The following is a 6,000-nucleotide window of genomic DNA, read 5'->3' on the forward strand; positions in this document are numbered from 1 at the left end:
AGACGATAGAAATAGATCTTTTTATTGGACTCCATGGTATATTCTAAATAAACCAATCAAAGTTTTCTGTTAAATATTTGTTCCTCTGTTTCTCTTTGGATTTCCCACCTGGGAGATTTTTCTAGGTAGCAGCACCACGAAAGTGTCACTGATTGTTCAGTTACAGCTTTTATTTTACCCAGATTTTACAAAGACAGCAAGGTTTAGAAGAAAAGGTCCGTAGGCCCCGCCATGTGAGAGCTGAACCTAATAAAGTTTAATCTGTTTACTGATAAAATGCTTGCCGTTAAAATGGTGAAATATGATGTTTTCCTTCAGGATAAAAGACGCTATCCTTGGTGAGTACCCTAAGGTCATCGGAAAGTTGTCTTCTTCCTGACTCTGATATACACAGGCAGTCCTAGAGAATTATTAGAAAGGGACTTCTATTTGATTTACTATTTCTCCCATAATGTCACATAGCTCTAAATCATAGTGCAAAAGTTACCTTAAAACACAAATTTAATAGAAAAAAAAGCTTTAATTCATTGTCAGTTTTTCTTAATGAGTACGAAAAAAATGCCAGGGTATTGGTGGCAGCTGTCAAAGAGATACTCGGTATCTGTCGCACTTCAGAGATGGGTCAGGGTAGTTAGGTGAATTATGGACAAAGACTATGGCGAGGCAGGTCCTAGCTGCTCTGGGAGAACTACTACCACTTTCTTCACCCCCCCCCAATGCACATAGTGTTAAACCAACTCCTAATAGTTTATTTTAATGTCCATAGACGATGCAGCTCTCAGCCCTCAGCAGAGAAGCTTCTAGTCGTTGTAGATGATTAACACGGAGACCCACTACTGGTCAAGACACAGAGCATGAGACTGGAATTCTTCTCTCGAGATAGGACAACTATATCCCATTCCTTCTTCAAGGCTCAGGGACAATTGCAAAGGAGTGTTTGTAAGAGTCAGGGGTGGTGAATGGCTACAGGAAAACAGTGTTCTTCAGGTGCAGCAGGACAGCTGAACATGCGGACTCATGGTGGTTATGTCTGTATCTGAAAGACCCTGCAAGCTCAAGACACGCCAAATTCTAGTATGGAGAGATGAGGTAGACATGAAGACCCGTAGCTGTCAGCTGGCAAGTGATAGCTCCTGGGAGAAGGAGAGTCTGTTTTCTTTAAGAGTGTTGCCCTTGGTAGGTTGGCCATACTCTAGTGAAAGGCCACACATAGAAAAATAGACAGGTAGCACAAACTGAACTTGATGGTTAGGAAAAGAAAAAAAGAAGACACAAAGGTGAATTGTTGGGAAAGGGGTATGGATTTGGGAGGAGTTGGAGGTGAGGTGAAAATGTTAAAAGAGACATTGTGTGAAAATTTTAAAGAACTCATAATAATAAAGAAAAAAAAAAACCCAAAGGGAAATCAAGATCTCATGAAATATCTCTTTTAATGGGGATATGGATATGACCTCAGTCATACATAGAAGAATGTAAAATTAAAGTCATCCCCTAATATGAGAAACAGATTTTAAGGCTCTGCACTGTTCCTGATGGGTGATTTTAGAAATGCCAGTTTGCTAACAGGAGTAATGGGATCACAGGCAGCAATATCATGTCTACATAATGAGAGGAATAAGCAATTTCTTTGCTTTCCTGGGTCTCTATTCAAATTTACTTCTTCCCTGGACAGTTCCTCTGGTCTTGCCTGGGAATGAGGCAGAAGGAGACTTTGAATAATCTAGCAATTACCATCTTGTTTATCTTAAAAAAAAAAACAACAACCCTAAGACTCAACTCCTGTCTCACAATAATTCTTAATATTTTATGGAATGTGATTTTAGCTGTTGTTTAAAGTGTCTAGTGACTCCAGCCACACATTCTGTGTAGTAGGTGGAGAAGATACAGTTGTCTCTGCTGATGGGGAGATGATCCCAGCCAGTTCAGCTGGTGCTGAACTCATTCTTCATTCCATTGTTTGGCAATTACAATGCTTTAGCCTCCTATCTTCTCCAGACACTCCTTATGCACTTGTTTGAGTTGCAAACAAAAAAAAATATTTTTTCGTTGATGACTTTTTATCTAAAAGAAAAAAATTAATCACAGATAAATAATGAGCATTTCCACTTGGTTTTTTGACACTTGAAAGCAAGTGTATGCTGTCATCACCTAAATTTGACAATTCGTAAAGACTCTCTGATAAGGCTGGGAGTTATTTTTTGATGCGGAGTAATAAATATGTTTATGTTCTTTCAAGAGAACGTTTCTTAAAGTGTGGCCTGTAGATGCTTGAAAGTTGCTAGGGCCCTTTCAGAGAGTTTGAGAAGGTAAAGCCATTTTTTAATAATAAGGCTTCTTCTGTGTTGACATCGGCAGAGATTATAACACACGAGCAATGAAGGGTGAAGGGTGGCTGAATCTTAGCAGAAACTGAGGCTTTGGGAATGTGGTGATTTGATGGTCTGAGAGAAGAGCGTAGGGTTCTGTGGGTAAAGTGCTTGTTTTATGAGCATGAAGACCTGAGCTGTGATCCCTACTGTCCGCTTGAAAAACAAACAAGAAAACAAAAGCAGCTATGGGCTGTGCCACCTATAAACCTTGTGGTAGAGTTGGAGGTAGGAGGAGCCTTGAGGGTTTCTGGTCAGCTATCCTAGCAGAAATGGCAAAGTCCAGGTTTAGTGAAACACTGTCAGTAAACAAACAAAACTTGGAGAAGTGACAAAAGAGGACATCCCACATCAACCTCTGGGCTGAACAGGTGTGCACAGAGACAGGTATGCTCACATGCACATAGAATACATGCCTCTCCCTCTCTGTCTGTCTGTCTGTCTGTCTGTCTCTTAGGAACACACACTATATTTTGCAGTGGATCATACAATTCATGCAAAGCACTCTGCTGTCTACTAAAGCACAAAGATTGTTTGGAGGAAAAGCCCTCATGCACTTGTTTGAGTTGCAGACAACAACAACAAAAATTTCTTGATCACTTTTTATCTAAAAGAAAAAAAAATCACAGATAAATAATGAGCATTTCCACTTGGTTTTTTGACACTTGAAAGCAAGTGTATGCTGTCATCACCTAAGTTTGACAATTCGTAAAGACTTTCTGATAAGGCTGGGAGTTATTTTTTGATGTGGAGTAATAAATATCTATCTATTTATCTGGATTTCTACAGAGCTAAGTGATTAAATATTGTGAGAATTTTGTAATTTTGGTTTCTATAAAAAACATAGAAATATTATGAGAATATGTTTAACCTCAGACAGGTGTGGGTGTGGGGTTACAGGGCCGCTTCTTAGCAGGTAAGTATGATCTGCCTCATGCTCTGGTAAGGGAGTGGTTTGCCAGCTGCAGATAGGTTTTGCAATTGTGTGACATTTGTAATTCTGGGGAATTTTCAGAGGGTGGATAAATGCTAGAGCAACGAGAGGTAGGTGGGTTATTAGTTGCTATTAGTTGGGGTTTGTTAATATTCATGTACAAAGAAGGAACAAAAATGAGAAGAAATTAGATCAAATCTGCCCCTAATCAGGAAGAAATAGACTAAAGATAGCATCACACCCCCTTTCTCTCTATCCTTTTTTTCTCCTTCTATCAAGTGTTAGGGAATTTAAAGGCTGGAAAAGGTGGAAGAAAAAGGAACCCACAAAGTAGCAAATACTTGCTACAAGTAGTGCCCAGCCAGGGGCAGAATGGGAAATTTGATTTCAAATGCTGCAGAGGAAATGGCAGGGTATGAAGGAATGGATATTTTGTTTCAAGACACCGGCAGAAAACTTGTTGCGGCTGCTACTGTTGGGATATTCCCTGCTTTGCTCCCGGAGGGGATTTTCAGTTTTTTTCTTTTTCTTCCTATATTCTGTCTCGAAAAATGTTGGGAGAATGTCTGAGCAGTTGGAAAAACTGCAGGTGGAAATGGAGAAACCAGAGAAACCACACAAAACAAAAATGTCTGAAATGGGAAAACAATAGGGTTTATTCTTCTCTCTCCTTTCTGAAAACGTTCCAGGCTTGGCTGTGAACCTGGAAAAATTTCGGATGTAGGTGAAAATACTCGGGAGGTGAGGAGACCCAGAAAAGGGAGAACAAGAGGGAGAGCAGTCTCAGTGACTGAGCAAGAGAGCTGAAGTTTTTCACGTGAGGAAAGAGAGAAACTGTGCCCCAGGGTGCTCAGATCAGAGAAAGGCTGAAAAGGCGGGAGTGTGGTCTGATGAAACAGCCCATTTCCAGAGAAGAGGTTAAACTCGAATTAATTATTTATGAATTGATAAAGAGTAAAAGGTTAATCTTAATAAGAAAAGGGCAGCCCAGGGTTATGAAGTCACCCTCAGTTTTTCCTGTTATAGGAAGATAGGATGGTGTCCTATAGAAATGATACATCTAAGGAGATTTAAAGAGGCCATAATATCATATGGGATGCATTCTCCTATGTAAAACAAATTCTGAATGACTGGGCTACTCAAAATAGAATTATTCCCCAAGATTGGAAGGGATTAGTGACAGATGTACTAGCTGCTGGTCCACAATTGCAGTGGTTAACATGGTGGACAGGAAGAAGCCATGAATATCAAAATGCCCAGTGCTTCAGCTGCAGGAGTTCAGTCATTTACAAAGAGACTGTGATCAAACCACTAAGGTTATCACTACACATAGCATAATTAATGGCTTAAAATAGGAAGACACAAACGTAATAAGAATTTTGTTAGTTTGGTTTCTGTAAAAAACAAAACACAGAAATGTTATGAAAAAATATATTTTTTAAAATTTTTTATTAATTACACTTTATTCACTTTGTATCCCCCCTGTGGTTCTCTCCCTCCTCCCTTCCTTCCTTCCTCCCAATCCCTTCCTTCCCCCTCTGCATGCATGTCCCTCCCCAAGTCCACTGATAGGGGAGGTCTTCTTTTCCTTCTTTCTGATCCTAGTCAATTAGGTCTCATCAGGAGTGGCTGCATTGTCTTTTTCTGTGGCCTGGTAATGCTGCTTCCCCCTCAGGGGGAGGTGATTAAAGAGCAGGTCAATCAGTTCATGTCAGAGAGAGTCTCGGTTCCTATTACAATGGAACCCATTTGGACACTGAACTGCCAAGGGCTACATCTGTGCAGGGGTCTTAGGTTATCTCCATGCATGGTCCTTGGTTGGAGTATGAGTCTCAGGAAAGACCCCTGTGAAAATATGTTTTTTTGCTTCTTCTTTTTTCTTACTTTTTGTATTTGTTCATTTGTTTTAATCCCACATGTGGGAATATGGGGCTGCTTCACAGCAGGTGACTATGATTTGCTTCGTGTTCTAGTGAGTGGGGTGTGGTTTTGCCAGCTACAGATAATTACTGTGATTTTGTGATGTTTGGAATTCTGAAGGCTTTTCAGAGGGTTAGATAAATACTAGGACCTGAGAGGTTAATGGATTGTTGGTGGCTTTGTAACGCTGGAGCACCCCTTTTTCCATTCTGCTGGCACAGTTGGTTCAAGATTAATGTTTCTCCTGAAATGGGCCATTTCATCAGCCTTGTTTTCAGCCTTTCTCTGACCTGACCGCCCTGTGGCACACGTTCATTCTCACTTTCTTCCTGTAGAAATCTTCAGCTCTCTTGCTCAGTTGCTGGAAATGAGGCCTTTAGTCTCCCTTTTCTGGCTCTTGTCACCTCCCAACCACATCTACCTCTATTTGCAATTTTTCCAGTTTTACAGCCAACTTTGCAACCCTTTCAGAAACGAGAGCAAACCCTTTGGTTTTCCCATTTCATCTACTGTTTGTTTCTCAGGATCCTTCATTTTCACCCACAATTTTCTAACTCCCAACCTTTTATGAGACAGAACATAGGAAGAAGAAAAACAAGAAGAAAAGAAGGAGGAGGAAAAGAAAAGAAGAAGGAGAAGGAAGAGAAAGAGGAGGAGGAGAAGAAAAAGAGGAAGAGAAGGAGGAGGAAGAGGAAGAGAAAGGAGGGGGAGGGGGAGGGGAGGGGGGAGAAGGAGAAGGAGAAGGAGAAGGAGAAGGAGAAGGAGAAGGAGAAGGAGAAG

Source organism: Psammomys obesus, unplaced genomic scaffold (assembly GCF_907164565.1).
Source record: "Psammomys obesus unplaced genomic scaffold, mPsaObe1.curated_primary_1811, whole genome shotgun sequence".
NCBI lineage: Eukaryota > Metazoa > Chordata > Mammalia > Rodentia > Muridae > Psammomys > Psammomys obesus.